At 40.3% G+C, this 14,527-nt stretch overlaps 1 protein-coding gene across 2 annotated transcripts in view; it reads left to right on the top strand.

The window, feature by feature from the left end:
• The first annotated feature begins 7,637 nt into the window (after nucleotides 1-7,637).
• pparaa (peroxisome proliferator-activated receptor alpha a) overlaps nucleotides 7,638-14,527 on the top strand; it is a 39,051-nt gene continuing 32,161 nt past the window's right edge. The window contains exons 1-3 of one of the 2 annotated variants that reach the window (XM_062517534.1): nucleotides 7,638-7,985; nucleotides 9,070-9,142; nucleotides 11,880-11,941. The gene's annotated coding sequence lies outside the window, so the exon portion shown is untranslated. The remainder of the gene's footprint in view (nucleotides 7,986-9,069; nucleotides 9,143-11,879; nucleotides 11,942-14,527) is intronic. The other variant, XM_062517535.1, reaches the window with a different exon arrangement.

The following is a 14,527-nucleotide window of genomic DNA, read 5'->3' as shown; positions in this document are numbered from 1 at the left end:
TCCAGAGGAGTTACTTGGAGTGGAGTACTTTCCATAAAATCATCTCTCAGTACATATGAAACCAGCTATTAGGCTAACTGAAATAAAAACCATGCCAATAGGTATAGTGAAAGTTATGTGATGATGTGGGGCTATTTTAATTCCAAAGGCCAAGGGAACTTTATCAGCATGCATATCCTGGATCAATGAAATAACTGGCCTTTAGAAATAAAAATCTCTCTGCCTCTATGGGAATTTAACAAAGGGCTGCAAATACTTACCTGTAGAACATTTATTTATTTATGATAGTTTTGGTGTCCTTAAAGGTTGGGGTTTTCCTATTTTGTTTGTTATTTTTTCTTAAGTCATTAATATTTTCCAAAAGATGATGTTGTTTATTCCTCTTTTTAGTTAACTTTAGCATGGGGCACACCATGCACATATTGTATTAGCAGTAACCTTAGCAGACTAGATATGAATATGCAGTATGAACATTGCCTGAACATGTGCAGATACTGTATGTGCAATGTAGTAACAGTAACATAAGAGTAGTAAAACTAATTCTATACATTCCCCAGATGTAAAGTCACATTGTTCAATAATCGGATGACAATCCATGTTTTGAAAAAGCTCTGGTCACAAATGTTTGAACACTTCTTACTTGTAGGATATCTGAAAGACCAGTCCTCCAAAGTGTCCTTTCTTTTTTAATTATTATTTCAGGGGACCTAGGGTAGGCTACCAAATTGTATCTACATTTTTGTCTAAATTTGGAATGGAAACATCTCAGCTGGTCTTAGTCGGTCATACTGGCAACACAAACTATAACTTTACTGCTGTCAGATTTAACTAGCAGTTTATAAATGTATAACAGAACACCCCTGTGTAATATCACTTAAATGTCAAATGAATGATCTGGTCTCATCTTACAGGTAGTGTTACTTTCAAGTTGGACGGTATAGTCTATGGGTATTTGGCTCTTAGGTCAAATAAAACCCAACACTCTGTTTTGAAAATAGTGGACTCACAGTAGGAACTGAATGCAGTGAAATAGACCCTCCCTTCTAATCCACCCGTTAGCCCTTGGCTCCCAAGAGGAGCATGTCATTGATTAATTTTGTCCTCCAATTAGATTTTCCCATATGTCTGATGATCAGGGGTCATTTTATAGCCATGTTTATGCAATGAGCAATTGGAAATCACAAGTGTACTCAATTTTGGTTTCAGTGATTATGGGTTTTCTAAGTTGTGTGTCAGAGAGTGTGCTTGTATTTACATTAGTTGCTTTGAGGCTGTTTCTCAACATCTTGAAACTTTTTAAGCAGCGATACAGAAAAAAAGAACACTGTAATTAATGTCTGTGGCATTCATGCCAGGCCATACAAACCATGAATCTGCTTTTGAAAAATATAGCCTGATAGTTTGCCTAAGGAAATGTGTAAATAATGTCATAAACTAATCAAAACATTATGGGGGATACTTAGAGGATATACTCAGTTGCAGCAATGTCTTAGTTTGATTCCTCAGACAGAAAAGACACAAAAAGTCAATCTTGATTATTCCGACAAACTCTGTTTATGGGGATTCAGCCCTATCTGGAGAGACGGGTGCGCACATCCAAAAAAGGTTTAAGCAGGTGCCAGACAAATAAACGTGTCAAAGTAAAGGTGATGGTCTGCACACTGTAATGGCTCCAAAAATAATTCTTTATTATTTAAAAAGGCAACATTTCGAAGACGAAGATCTGTTGATCGAAACGTTGCCTTTTTAAATAATAAAGAACTACTTTTGGAGCCATTACAGTGTGCAGACCATCACCTTTACTTTGATTCGGCCCTATCTCATTTAAAGCATATTCTCCAAAGGCTATTATTAGATATTGATATTTGCTATATTACTGATGTACATGACCATGAATGTATATGCATATACAATTCATGTAAATAAATATGCATCCCCCCCCCCCCCCCCCCCTCGTTGTAGTATTTGAGGAGCAACCATGAGGTCTACCAGTTAAGACTGTCCTTTACAAAGAAATCTCAAGTGGAGGGAAACAGTGCAAAACATGGCAGCAATGGACTGAATCAGACGTATATTTGAATAGAAATTCACAGCACTTCCAAATGTACTATACATGCCAAACATTGTGCATAAGGGATATGGATATAAGATTATGTTAGTACTATTAAATGTAGCAGTCCTCAAAACCACCACAGGGGGACTCTGCATATCATATTATTACTATTACAAGTGCTCTCTACTGCCCCACAATTCTAAAACTGAGATCACATCGCCTGTTCTGGACGCCACCATCTTGTTTCCCACCTTATTGATCGATAAACTGTCATCTTTCCACCTCCATGACAAGCCTAAAAATGAATGAGTACTAATACTGTTACGTCAGGTTGCAGAGATTGCTTGGATCATTTATAAAGCAGTCTGCGACTGGAAAATGCTTTGATTTAAGTATCAAATAAAAGTGCACCTGGTGCTCTGAGAGAGAGATTATTATATCTGTCTAGTGTTGAAGAAGAACTTGCCACTGTTAGTCCTGCTCATTTAAACACTACAGTTCCACATTAGAATCAATATTGTATAATTATAATCTACATCATAGTTGATTTAGGTTTGCACTCTGTCAAATGTATCAGAGCTGAAAGAAGTTGTTGCATTCTTTGTTGTTGTATGCTTTTCTTTGTGCTCAATGAATGTCATGCATGTTGTTACAGTAAGGCAATTTGATAATAGCCCTTTATGACACCAGAGCCCAACTGGACTAAAGTGGATGGAGTAGTAATATGAGCATTGTTGGAGTGCTGGAGCTGGAAGACGATAGATAGATAAGAGAGAGGGAGAGATGAAGGGAGAGAGGGCTTGTCATTATGTGGCCCATGTGACGGATGCCCTGTGGGGACAACAGATGTTCAATGATGTCATATGGTGGGGGAGGAGGGCACAGAAGGGGAGGAGACTCCACTTTATCCTAGAAGGAGACAGAGGAGTGGGGAGTTCCCACTGGCCCACGCTGTAGCCACAGTCCCATGGCTCATAGCCTTACAACTTTACTGCACCTTTTTTTGGTCTCAGAGTGCTGAAGTTGTGCTGGATTTACATTCATTTATTATTTTTTTTACAGTCTAATTTATTTTCTAGTATGTTATTCCTCATCTGGATGCTAGTTTTGTGAGTTTATGGTAAAAAAATACCCCTGGATAAACCTGCTTAATTGTGCAGCAGCATTAGCCCTCTATGTCTGGTGCAGTCATAAGACATATAGACTGCGCTGGTGTCACTTTGCATGATAGGAATGAGGGTCTGCTTTGGTTTTGGCAATGGGATCTGTTCAACACATAGAAATAGAATAGCTAATTGGCCAACAGGCACATTATGTTCAATTTGTATCTGTGAGATTGGTATGTTTTTGCTATTGACCAATGACGGCTTAAATCACAAACCACCTGCTATTTAAATTAAATCTTCAGGTTTTTTTCTTGATTGTCTTTTCATTGGTATCACAGTTTAATTTCTGAAAACAAATATTCAGCAAGTGTGCTAGCTTTAGTTGGCCATGTGACGGTGTCCTCAAAGATCCAGCTCTGTATGTAGGCTTTCTGGTCTGGGTTTACCAAGCACCACACTGGTGTGATGTTGCACAAGAAGGCACTTTTCCCTCACACAATGGCCAAACAGGCTGAAGAGGTCATGATTTGATTGTGAGGTTGCAATGTTAAACTTTTGCCTCGGTCCCCTGACTATCAGTGGTATAAGAAGTCAATTGTTCTTGGGTATGCTATGACAATGGCTGTTTGTGATCATGCAGGGCCTGAGAGGGCCGGCCGCATATACAGTAATTGTGCTGTTCACTGCCAGGGACAGGCTCTCCATGGGGTCACCGCAAGGGCAAAGTGCTCTCAGTCACGCCATAAATGCGCTGGCCCAGGCCACCACGCCTGATTATGCCTTTAAGATAAACCTAGGCTGCTGCGCTGTCCCCTTTTCTAAACACCTTGTTTCATAATCACCAGTAAAGCTAAGATTGTGATTCCAATCAATGTTAAAAACGTGGTCAAAGTCAAAGCTTGATGGGATTTTTGTTGAATTTTTGGTTGGACTTTTTGTCAAAAGATTGAGTCATAGTTTTAACATCAGAAATGGTGTGCACTCATTGCCCTATGTTATCTGAAGTGAGCTAGAGCCCCACCTGTATGTAAAATCCACAGCCCTGTAGTGGTTGGAGTGGGAGGACTGTGGTGAGGTAGCGGTGACCTCTACATGAGGACATGGCCTGTCACCAGGGTAATCATTCACTTGGAGACAGCGGCAGCATACCCTGCTCAGCTATTGTGACTCTCCCAGCTGTTATTGTCAGCATAATAGCCACGCCACAGACCTACATCCTGTGGACAACCTTGCAGGCACTTGAACTTGACCCTGATGTGATATTTTCGTCTTGCTTAGTTTTTAGCATTTAACATTTTAATCATTGAGCCCCTTTCAATATTTGCGATGTGGTTTTACATGGATGACGCATGAGAATGTCTAGAACGTCTGAATGTTTTTTTTTTTTTTTTTTTAGACCAACACATCAAATTTTGAATGTCGCAAGTTTTCGAGCACTTTTACTTTTAAAAGTGTGTGGGACAGACAAGCCCTTGTGGGTGTGGCACTGCAGCATAGTCCATGGAGCAGGAGCAGGGGGGGGGGGGGGGGGGACTCACTTTGGCAGGGGCCCGCCTCCTCACCATCTCCTAGACTTCCCAGAATCCCCTCTGTCTGAGAGCAGTGGCCTGAAATAAAACTAAAAGAGGGCTCACACTGAGAGAATGGGAGCTTTGTTTCAGCTGCCATTTAGACTGTCTGGGGGCACAAGAGAGAGAACTCAAAGCGAGTGTCTGATTGCAAATTAGCACAGCCTAGTGTGAAATGGAAGCCTTCTCTCTCTCGCCCCTCCCTCATCACTGAGACAGACATTAATACTGGAGGAAACTCTTTTTTGAGAATGACATTTAATCTGGGTGTGTAAATCGTCATTACCTATTTCATTAAAGGTTGGCTGTATTTATTGTTACTGACTTGTTACTTACTTGTGTGTTTCTTGTTTCTTATAATGCATAGCCATGCAGAATATGTGTACTGCTCTGAGTGCTGCAACAGGTTTTTGTTATGTTTGGGGTTAATAATTGACTGAAACCAGTGAGTTATTATAGTCAATAATCTTCGTTAAATTGTTCAGTTTTACTGGTAGACTGCCATTTGGTCTTCCAACAGGGCCATACTAGACCTGTTGTAAATTGTCAGATCTTGCTACATGTCTATCAATACAATGCTGTCAGATATTCATTTGCTATCAACTTGTAAATGTGACATTAGCATGTTTGGATGATTAGATGTGTAACGTAATGCCATAAATAAATAATGTAATAAGTATTGTCAACTTTGTAGTGAAACTACACTAGGCCTACTACTTTGTAGTGAAACTACACTACTACTAAGACTTGATTATGTAATGATTATGTATTTTGGTGAGCTACTGCATGATGCTGTGGTTAGCTATCGGTAATGTGTGACCAGTTCATTGACTAGCTTTGATCACTTACTAAAGGCGCTATCCGTTGTGCTGAAGTATCCCTTCAAGGCTGTCACTGACTAAGTAGCAATCGTGTTTGTCCCTTTTAAGACTTTACCAGTTCCATTTTTTGTAAATGTTGCAGCCTTCACATTCCTTTATCAGTAATAGTTATTTCCTTACCTCCTATCTGCCTACCAATTACTACACAAGACACATGAGACATTAATACTAGGTTCACTTGAACTATCATGAACTGACTTCTCATTAAGCCAAGCTTCACATGAATTAGTCAGGTTTTTTTTTATACATATTTCTTCGGGGTCACTGCTTATTTTGAACCTGATGATAACAATGTAGACATGTGTTTTGGTATTGATAATGTTTGGATGTATGTGTGATAATGAATTAATGTAAATTAATAAATGTATATATTTTTTAAATCAATAATTTTCTTGGATATGTATTCCATGACCGTGATAAGAGTTTGCTGGAGTCTCTCTGTTTCTCTCTCACACACATGCACACAAACCACAAATGTGCACACACACAAACAGGTGACACTCTTTAATCTCATTACTTGTGAGTGTGTGTGTGTGTGTGTGTGTGTGTGTGTGTGTGTGTGTGTGTGTGTGTGTGTGTGTGTGTGTGTGTGTGTGTGTGTGTGTGTGTGTGTGTGTGTGTGTGTGTGTGTCTGTGAAAGTAGATGCAGGGTCACTGAGTGTATTCCTCTCAGCCACGTCTGGCTCCAGAGTACAGAGCATGCCAAGTGGCCAATTTGCTGTGTAGGTTGTCTTGTTTGGGAAGAGTAGTTAGAAAGAGGAACAAACTTTATTTCACAATATAATGGAATGACTATTTTATTATATGATTTCTTTCAACAGGTTAGCCTGTACAAGTTCATTTGGCTTAACTTTAAAGTAAAATGCAAATTACATTTTAACCACACAAACAATTAACATGTCAAAGCCTATAACAAAAAGAAAAATGTTTTTTGTTTTTTTTTGCTTGGTACCATGCGACATGTTTACAGGCCTTTATAAGCAGACTGCCTCATGACCTAAGTTTTTGTCAAATTCCCGTATATGTGGGTAGTTTATTTCCTTTTTCCATCCGCATTAGTTCCACATAGCCTAAATATTTTAGTTTAGAATATAGAATGCACACATCTATTGAATGCATGTTTTAGGCCTAGCAGGCTTTACAATAGGCTGGCTAATGGATTAGACAAACTTGATCAGATTGCACAATTGTTTTAAGCACCACGACTGTGGCCTGACCATAAGTAGCCTAACCATAGCCTGCTATCACAGAAGATAGTGGGTTAGACCATTAACAGTGATTGAAGGCATGTTTCAGTATGTACTCACGCTGGATAATGCCAACAATTAAGCGATCATCTGAGGGGAACATGTAAGTGAGTGTGTGCGGTATAGGCGGCCACAACCTACGTTGTAGGCCTAGGATACATATCACCTGCTGTTGTTAAACCATTAGGCTTTATCAGTTGGCTATTCGCTTGAGATGAATCATGACACTAATTATTTGTTTCTGTATGGACTATTTGTGCACTGCACGTAGTTTGCTGCGTATTGTGCGTAAATATATTGGGGGTTCCGTGCCAGCATGGTCAGTCTGGACAACCTATATTGTTATGTTAGAGAAGCAGCTTTCCGATCATGCTGTTGTCGTGCCAGGCTTTTTTGATAGGCTTATCTTAGATGAAGAAATCTCTTCTTTTTTTACATCAAAGAGTTCGGGTTTTCATTCTGTTGCAGCCATAGATTGTTTTGTTAACTCATTTGAGACCGGCTTCGTTAAACGCGTTGACGTTTTTGTTGCTGAATCAAAGCAAGTCTACCGAACTGGATGAACTTGGCCTGCAGATGTCGTTTAATTTCTTTTCAATATTGTGCACACTGCCCCTTATCAACTGTAAATATTCCGTTGTAATTTGCTACCCGGTTTTCAAAGTGACACTAGATACCGCCGCCTGCAGACAGGCTCTTGTGTAACGGTCTCGCTGTGAATCACTGTTCACCCTAGCTGAACTTTCGTAGCCAGCCTAGTTCAGAAACGGCAGAACGCAGTCAGTGCAGTAGGGTGCTATGTCAGGCCGATGTGACGAAGAATCAAAAGCCATTGTTGATTTACAGTAAAACGACCTCTCGACACAGCCACAGTTTAAATGGAGTGGCAGCAAGGAGCCTAACTTCTTTGGTTGAAAAAGATTGTGGATAGGCTGTCTCTTCAACTTAAAAGGAAAAGACGCAACAAATACCCTCCTTCTCTTACTTTATTTGTTGCTGTGTACCCTCTGCAAGCGAGACTACAGGAATTGATCGTCAAGAATGACAACTCCATTTTTGCACGAAATCGGACTTCATCATCTTGAACTTGAACATCACCTTAACAGTGATGTTTAAGGAACTCGTAATGGGTACGATTTTTAAAATCGTTTTTCTGCGCTTGAGGGAGTTGGAAGCAATGATCTGTGTAGCCTAATACGGCGAAGATGTTGGAAATAGGAATCATAACTGTAATCTACATTTGAGCAGGAGTAGTCTTGCCTGGGTTATTGTCAGTTTACAGTTAAGAGTCGCAGCGGAATAATTTCATTGTTTACACGGTACAGACATAGTTTTCCGTGTGTATAATGCTTCGTTACACAAAGAACTAACGGCAGACACGACTTGTGATTCTCTCACATTGTACTTTATTGTCTAGGCTATTTGTCTTCGACTATTCGGTTGGACATCTTCATTATCAGAAAAAAATGATGCAATGTGTTTTGTAGGCCTAAAGAATACGAAGAAATCAAGCTGGAATAGCTAGTTCTTTAATGTTGAAATATGCATTCATTTTCAATTTCAGTCGGCTAGGCTACTTTGTTGCGGTTGATTAGAGCGCACTAGATGTTGATTGCATAACCAAGGCTACATCTGTGAATATAAAGGTAAATGACAATTTATCTGGCAAGTTTAGGCCTAATTGCGATCCACCATCAGCGATTGCATTATTATCGATACTATTGATTTATAGGAAATAGTGATTCTGCTCTGTGTTGTTGAGGACTACATCTTGTCAAATGGACACTGTAGTGCATCATGTCATGCTATTTAACGAAGGGAATAGGTCAACCTTGTGCAAATTAAGATCTGAAATTAAGATTTCACATAGAATAGCTACCTCTTGTGATATATTTAGGTAGTGATAACAAGTTGATAGGAGATCATGAGCATAAAACTATCTAGCTGTAGTGTTGTCTATGGACTCTCAGGTGTGTGTGTCTGCAGTAAACTTAGTCATCTTAATTCTATTTTCTGAAAGCCAGTGAAAGGAGTCTATTTTAAAATATGTGTGTTTGTCTCTCTCTCCCTCTCTCGCTCTCTCTATCTCTCTCTCTGTGTGTGTGTGTGTGTGTGTGTGTGTGTGCCTGTGCCTGTGTCTGCACGCATGCATACACACATGCATGTGTGTGTGTGTGTGTGTGTGTGTGTTTGCGTCTGCGCTTATATCCATAGACACATATTTTCAAGAGGAGAAAACTTGACTGAATACCAGCGCAAACAGTGGAGCGCAAAATAAAGACAAAAGGTATGTTTCAGAGTATGTATTTAAATAGGTTTCATAGAAGGTTCAGATACAAGCAAAAGTTTTTATATTCTGGAGAAATGCAGTGTGTATTTGGTAGGCTGGTTGAGAGCTTTACGTACTGCTGTTTACTATTGTGAGATTTGTCGTTCAATATATGAAAATATGTTAAACATTTCAAGATTAATATGAAAAACATATCTGTTCTGATATTGATAGACATTACTAAATGCTGTTTGGGGCGTTGTTCAGCCGCCATTGATTTGTTTTTAGAGGTGATGTTTAATATTATTGATTCATTTGTACAGGATAGAAGAAGGTATTACTGCACTGTTATTTTGCCAATGGACATAGAACAATTTTCCAAATGGCTATTTAAGCTTTCCTTGTGTAAACAGAGTGGGCTTTTTTAAAGAGCAGTTGCCTTTGAATACTTTTTCAAGACATGCTTTGTGTTACACTCTTCTGATATTGTGTTTGTCATGTATATTATACATTTTGGAAATATAATTTAGTTAGTTATGGATGTAGCTCTTTTTGTATTTTTCATAAGTCATGGTTTTTGGCTGCATCATATTTATTTGTAGAAGGCTTTCGACGCCATGTGACGCATGTCAGATTTTCAGAGTAAAGTACCGGACTTAACACAGAACGTGTTTTGTTGGTGTTTGGTGTTGGTATTATATACTTTTGTTATAAAGATAAGTTTGTAATGTTATCACTTACAAACTTATCTTGTTATTATTATTATTCACTTTTAAACACTGTTAGAGTATTATTATCACTGGGTGTAAGATGTGGCTTCGCCGGATTTGAAATGCATTTTCTTACCTCAGTTTCAATTTTGAAAGGATTACATTAAGCAAAGGAACTTATTAAAGGTCAGTCAGATGTCATCCACTTTTTCTTGGGATGTCACTCAAAATCCAGTGGCCTTTGCCAAAGCAAGCTTTCAGTTCCCATCTTTAGTCATTTACAATGCACCAGCTGCCAGGTAGCAGCGAGGAGAGTAAACTGTGGCATTATTCTTGGGCAGGCAGACAGTGAGTATCAGTGGGCCCGTTAGCGTCCAGCACATCTGGCCGAGTTTGTGCTGTGTGTGCACTGGAAGTGTCTTTCCATGACTGGCTTGGGCCCTGACCATGCCAAACTGTCACTCCCACAGGAATGTCTCCCCAAACTCTACTGCAGTGACGGATGACAGAAAATTGGCCTGTAGTAGTGCCGTATTTTTTCGCTTTCTCACTCTCTTACTTTCTCTCTCTACCTTGTTCCTTTTTTTTCCCTTTCTCTCGAGCTAAATTCCAGGCCCTGAACATCCAATTCAACTCATTCTATCCCACCACACACCTTAAGTTCCTCAAACAGTAAAATGACAAATGTTGTTACAGTATTTCAACACAGCCTGCAGTCTCATACTGAATTCATGTCATCGACAAGATATTTCATTACTTAATCAAATGCCTGAAATTCTCTAGGCCTGGGAGACTAGGATTTTACAGAGGTAATGTCTGTCTGAATATGTAGCACACTTTCTGACAATGGAATCGGTAAGATCAAGTGTAAAAATGTAATTGACGTTTGACATTTGTGTGTCATATTTGCTTTCAAGATTAATTTCTTAAAGCGTGTCATTGAGTGCCAACCCAGGTTATCCCAGGTTAGTGGCTGGAGCAAAACTGGAACTGTGAGTTTTGAAAGCAGCACTTACTGTGCTCTGACAGATTCCTGTTCTCCATGGCATGCAGTGTTTGTGTGTGTAATTGCTGCGTGCTCACACTGTCAGGACAGCATTAGAGAATGCCATAAATAAATATTCCCATCAGAAGCACAATGCCCCTCACGTCGTATTCAGCACTGGCAGTTCACACTTCATATGACGACATGGTAGTGTGCGTAGTGCAAGGCACAAGATACAGTACGAGATATGTACAAGGCTATGATGAATATGTATGCATGTGTATGTGTGTATATGTGTTTGTGTGTGTGTGTGTGTGTGTGTGTGTGTGTGTGTGTGTGTGTGTGTGTGTGTGTATACACATGCGTGTGTGTGTGTGTGTGTGTGTGTGTCTTTGTGCAGGCTCTTAAGTGCCTGACCTAATTTTGCAGTCAGTGAAGAATTCGGCAGTGAAGGCCGGTCTCTGTTAGTGTGAGTTCGCTGTGCTGGGTGTTTCCTCTCCAGCTCTAACAGGAAGCTCATGTTCAAGTTCATCTGAGGACAGGCAAAAGGCTTTTCTTTCCACTGTGGATCATTTTAAGGGGAAAAAATGGGCTCCAGCGCTGAATCGCCCCTCTGCAGTCTGGCATGAGTTTCTGCTCCCTATACTGCTTTATTGTCTATTTTGGCTGAACTTGCAGATTTTAGACTGCCAAGAAAACATCTATTTTTTAGGATACAGTGAAGTAGGAGCAAGGGCCCAAGTCAAAAGCGAGTTCATGAATACTTCAAGCAAATTAAACAGTTCTCTGCAGGACATTCGGCAGTTTCTTCCGGCTCAGTTTGGAGCTCAAAAGAAACAGGACCCTGGTGCTAGCCACATTAAAAAGGAGAATATGTGTGGTTTCAGATTATGATACTCATAAGTCTTATTTCTAGAAAGAACAGATTGAATGTTTGAAATGGATGGAGATTCCTCTCATGATCCATTGTCAGTTGAAAAGAGCTCTCCTTTTAATGCTGTAAGGTTTTGTATGCAAAGGAGAAATTCATACAAGGGCATTGTATGATTGTTTTTCACAGTTCTGAGGATGCCATGTGATTGGTGGGGACACGCTGGAGGGGGTGTGGCCTCCACAATACAGGTGAGAATGGATTGGTTCATTGAGAGCAGTGCCTAATGTGACACAGCCGTTTTAAACAAGGTGTTCCTTACCTCACCTTAGCATGTAAATGTAAATATTTCAAGGAAACGGACTGGCATGACAAACGTGTCATGTGAGAACAGGAGCCTCCTGTCATGCAGCTAATCTAATCTGTGCTTAGTGCAAGTGTAAGTCACTTGAGTTCTTATCTAGTATGAATGCCAATAAGCTAAGGGTCCACTTGTGCTCCATTTAGAATACAATCGGAAGATTGCTCTTAAGCGTTCTTTTGAATTGATGTCTTAAAATATGCAGTTATTGCTGTAGGCATAGATGTGCACATACTGTAAAAGCATGCTGCTCCGGCATTAAGGGCCGTAAATGTTTTAGGAAATGTATTGAGATGTGTTCTAAAATTTAACTGACTGCTGACAAAATTGTTGGAGATTACTAGGACACCTGGCCTTTTAGTTTGGGAATGCACTCAGTTTACCTCCGTTCCACCCAATCAGAGCCATAGCAGCAATAGTTAGGCATAGTTGGCAATTGAAGTCGTACAGATGAGACACATGCAGTATCCCATTTGTCAGGAGAGGATTGTTGCAGCATGTTGACATTCCCAACCACACTCATCAAAAAGTCATTTATCTTCCATTGTCAGAAGCCCAAGAATGTTTTTTATAGTCTATGTTGCCTATGTCTTTATCATACTCTGAAATATCATTTAACAAGTTAATTTGAGATTTGACAAGTCTTTTGCACTTTTCAGTTTTAAACTGTTGCTGATTTTATTGATTTTTTAGACTGTCTTGGCTTTATTTGTAGCCCAATGTTGCATTTGTCAGCTCGTGTGTGCTGTTGGCGATGTCTACAGATAAAGGATTACTAGCCTATCAGTGATGATAGCTCAGTAACTTGGTGTCAGATATGCCACATTCATCAAAAGATGAGTAGAGATGTTATTTTCATGAAGCTGTTCATGCATTCATCTTTAGGTTTGTTTATCCCTCAACTGTCCATTCTGTCACCATGTTTCACTTCTGTGTGAAATTATTATCTAAACCATTGCCTGCCAAAATCACATACGTCAAACGGAGATACTTAACAAACCTGTTTGTGTTGTAGTTTTTACCAACACTAATCATTAGCGTGTGGTCTACGTTTTAGCAGAAGCCATTTTAGATCAGGGCCTTGTTCCCTGCTAGCTTTGAATCAGGATCACAACAGGGCCGTCACGATTTCCTAGAATATCTATTGGCCCACTGACTCACATTATTCAGTCAATGTCACTCAGTCATTCTGAGGGCCGTCTCAGGTCATCTGACCTCTGCAGGTGCCCTCCAGATGTTGCTGAGCCCGTGCATGTGATTCCCCTCCCAGTAATCTACTGATCCTCGGAGTAGATAGAATAAAAGCCCTGGCGTGGCTGGCAAAGGCCTGCTAACAGGCAGGAATGAAATACTAAACTATGAGCAAATTGGATTAACTCACGTGTGGAACATGAGATGTTTTCAGCCTTCAGAACGTTATATTTTATCTGGAGAGTGCTGCCTAATTTATTCCTTTTCATTTTTCCACTGCCAGACAACACTCATTGACTAATTAAAGGTGAGGTCCTTGATTATCATCCATTTCACTTTTCATTGTTTTCTGCTAAAGTCTACTTACATTCCTGTAGCCATCTGTCCAGAGAGTTCCAAAAACAAATAGGAAACTAAAGCGTCCCACATTGACCCATGCGTGAGTCGAGCCAACCAGCAGCGTTACTTCAGGAGCACCGAGGGGAGTGGAGGTAGTGACCTTAATTATCCAAACATATTTGGCCTGGATGGAGGAGATTTGTGACCGAGTGAATCTATGGGTTAGAAATATACAAAAACTGTTGCACATCACACCTCATTCACCTCATTCACACAAAATATAGATTTGTTTATGATATGAACACCTGCATGAACATTTTATGTAACTTATTTTGTCAGTGTTTCGGTTGAGGAGTCTTTGGTTGTTTTTTTGGTCAGAAAAAAGTGTCTGTGTGTCTATTTGGCATTATTATTCTAGGGACATGGCTAACTATGTGATTAAGAGATTGTGGGACTCGTGACATTCAATTATAGAAGTCAACATAAGTATGAATAGTACACATTAAACAGTGTCTTTGTATTGTTTCAGAAAGATTGATATGATAGCACTTGTAAAAATCGGGCATTGGAGAGCGTCACAGGAGGAGAATGAATGAGCGCAGGCAGCAGGCCTCTCCCAGTGTGACGGAGGGCCAGGGCCGTGGGAGTGCTCGTGGCCTCTTCTCCTCTCCTCTCTTCTCCTCCCCTCTCTCCTCTCCTCTCTCCTCTCCTCTCCTCTCTCCTTTCCTCTGCGGCCCAGACTGGGCTACTCCGCTCCGCTCGGCTCTGCTCGGTGGGCCCGCCACGGCTGCATTGTGGGCAGGAGCTGGTTTGAATAGCCCCTTAGTATTTTGGGGGGAGCAAGTCAGCAACATTTGCATCTGCTCCAGTCACAAAGGTTTATAGGTCAGCGGAGAGGGAGGCTTGAGAAAAACCTCAGAGTCCCAAGATATTTCTTTGCCTTTCA

The sequence above is a fragment of the Sardina pilchardus genome, chromosome 17 (assembly GCF_963854185.1).
Source record: "Sardina pilchardus chromosome 17, fSarPil1.1, whole genome shotgun sequence".
Taxonomy (NCBI): domain Eukaryota; kingdom Metazoa; phylum Chordata; class Actinopteri; order Clupeiformes; family Clupeidae; genus Sardina; species Sardina pilchardus.
The sequence above is the reverse complement of the archived record's forward strand: the minus strand, read 5'-3'. Positions and strand labels throughout refer to the sequence as shown.